The sequence below is a fragment of the Corvus brachyrhynchos genome, unplaced genomic scaffold (genome assembly GCF_000691975.1).
Source record: "Corvus brachyrhynchos isolate BGI_N302 unplaced genomic scaffold, ASM69197v1 scaffold65, whole genome shotgun sequence".
In the NCBI taxonomy this organism is placed as follows: Eukaryota; Metazoa; Chordata; class Aves; order Passeriformes; family Corvidae; genus Corvus; species Corvus brachyrhynchos.
Window position 1 is genome coordinate 284,718 of NW_008238365.1, and position 2,818 is coordinate 287,535.

Here is a 2,818-nt window from a genome sequence, read left to right on the forward strand (position 1 = left end):
CTCCCCTCCAAATCAACACGGTCACCGGGGTCCCCCCTCCCGCAGCACCAGCCCCCCTGCCCGCGGCGCCTGCAGGGTGCCCACAGGGTGGCTGATATCCCCAGTGGGGTGGCATCTGGGTACAGGAGGAGGTGGCAGCAGCACTCCTGCGTCCCCTGGTTTGCACCCACTGGCTGGTGACACTGCTGAAGATGTCATGGTGTCACCACGAGGCCATCAGTGACCCCTGACCCATCTGCTCCCTTGTGCCATCGCCTGAGCATCATCTCCCAGTGTGCCATCACTGCATCTCAGGGGGAGAGGGTGGTGTGCTAGCAGGACCCTCACCCTCAAACAGCACCCCAGGAATGGGAGTCCTCACCAAGGACCCATCCCCAGCACCTCTAAGGCATCAGCAGGAGCTGGACACCCACCAGAGCCCCCCACATCTGCAGGGACTGGCAGTGTGAGCCCCCCACGGGGGGGAAGGGGTGGGCACAGGGGAGAGCAGAGCCTGTTTGGGGAGCTCTGTGGGCTGCGCTTGTGTCTCAGCATCTCTCCTGCCACCCGAGGAGGTAGGAGCTGAATTAATCGCGATCAATTAGTGCTGCTTGCAGTCCCTGGCTCCCTCCCTGCACCAGCTTTGTGCCGTCGCACCCAGCGAGGGGGGCCCCGGCGTCCCCCGCAGCACCTGCTTGCCATGGGGGACCGCAGCCCCTCTCGACCTCCAAATGGGGATGGGGAACAAGCAGGGTGTCCCCCAGCCCATGTAGCCACGAGAAACATCCCTGCTGTAAAATTTGGTGGAGGGGACAAGGAGGGGGCCTCATGAGTCCCTCGAGGTCCTTCTGCCAGGCTGGAACAGGGTGACGGGGGTGTCCAGAGCGAGTGTCCGGATCCTGCAGGATACTGCAGCAAATGCCCTGCAATCTGCAGCTGGATGAATCCCACCTTCCTTCCCCCGCAACGTGCTGCCCTGGGCTACAGCTAATCTATTGTGCGCTGGGCTGCAGCCAGCACAAGCTGCAATACAGTAAATCCTTCTGCAGTATCCTGCAAGGGGACCGAGCCCAGCCGCAGCCACCCGCCGCCGCCAGACAAAGCCGGGGGGCCCCCGCGGGGATGGGGCGCAGGGGACGAGGGCACCAGAGGGTGGCAGGACCCCTGGCGTCGTGCCAGCAAAGATGGGCGAATGAAGCCCTTGAGCAGGGTGGGAAGTTCTCCAGGGAGTTTTGGGTGGTGCTGTGCATTCTCCTGGCCCCCCAAATCTGCGGGTAGGGAGATGCTCAATCCTCTGAGAGTGGGGTTTTCCGTAAAAGGTTGTCACCACCGTGTTCCCCTTTCAGGGTCCCAGTGTGACGCAGGGGTTTCCATGCCCGCCCTCTCCCTGTGCATGGTGCGTCCTCCCCTGTGCCTCAGTTTCCCCACTAGTAAAGGGCCACCAAGCCCCTCAGCTCCCTCCCTCAAGCAGGCTCCATCACATTGTGAGCCCCGCTGCCCTTTTCTGGGGGATTTTGCTTGGATACTGTCATTATGGTTATTATTACTATTATTATTATTATTGGGATGTTGGTGGGGCTCTGCGGCTCTGCCGGACCCGTCTTTGGCGAGCAAGGCATCCTTCAAAGGGAAGGCGCTCCGTCACCGCCCCACAGCAGCTGCGTTCTCCTCAATTAGAAGAGGTAATGAAGCAATTTATGGGCATCTACAAAGTGATGTGTGAGTGACAGGCTGTGTACGATCCGCGCCGGGGCTCTGCCGGCAAGTTGTGTTCTTCCAATTTTAATGGAAAGCTCCCCGGCGAGGGGGGAGAGCAAAAATTGGTGTGTCTATAGGTGTGTGTGCTCCGAGGGGACTGGGTCGGTGGTGCCAGTGCGTCGTGGGTGGGTGCAGGGAGACCTGGGTGCTCCAATGCCCATCCCTGGGGAGCCCGAGCCGCGGTGTAACTGGAGCCGGGGGGCAGCTGGGTGGGAGCCGAGCATGGGGCTGGGGCACTACAGGACGCCTGGGTCCTCTGGACTAGTTGGCTGCAGCTCCCTGTTTCCATCAGCACCCCGGGCACTGCCCACCCTGCTCCTGCCTCAGTTTCCCCATCGCTATCCATGTCCCTGCTGCATGGCACTGGCAGACCCCTTCTTCACACCCCCAGCTTTTGGTGGACCACCGTGGCCTCTCAAAGGGGAGGGTGAATTGTGTTTTGGGGTCAAACCCCAGCAGCTTCCAGTGGTGTGGGATGAGAGTCTGCAGTGCTGCCCTGGTGTTTTTGGGTGCCTGGGGGGGTCCCTGGAGCTTGTGGGTGCTGCCATGGGGCATTGTACCCCCAAGTGGGTGTGATCCTGTTTGCACAGAGAGGCGGGGGGGGGGGGGGGGCGGGGGGGGGGGCGGTGCCGGCACACCTGCGCGTGTACCTGTAACACAAGTGTGCACCCCCTGTGTGCTCGCCAGTGCCTGTGTGTGTTCCTGCACCTGTGCGTACCTGTACACACTTGTCACATGTGTGTGACCCACCCGTGTGCTCACTGGTGCCCACACATGTTCCTGTCCCTGTGTGTGCACCCACACCACTGTAGGTGTGTGAGGTGCACCTGTAGGAGGCCTGTGTGCACACACGTGTGCAAATCCTCCCCCATGCATGTACCTGTGCACACACCTGTGTGTGCACAACCACCTTGTGCACATTCAGGCCTGTTAGTGGGTGCATCGCCTCCCCGCCCACATATTTGTGGGTGCCAGGCTGCCGGCATGATGGGGCAGGGGTTGCCCCCACCTCCCCACACCCCTGCCCCGTCACGCCAGCGTTGGCATCGTCCTCAGTGGCTCCCCCACCCCCACCCCGCCC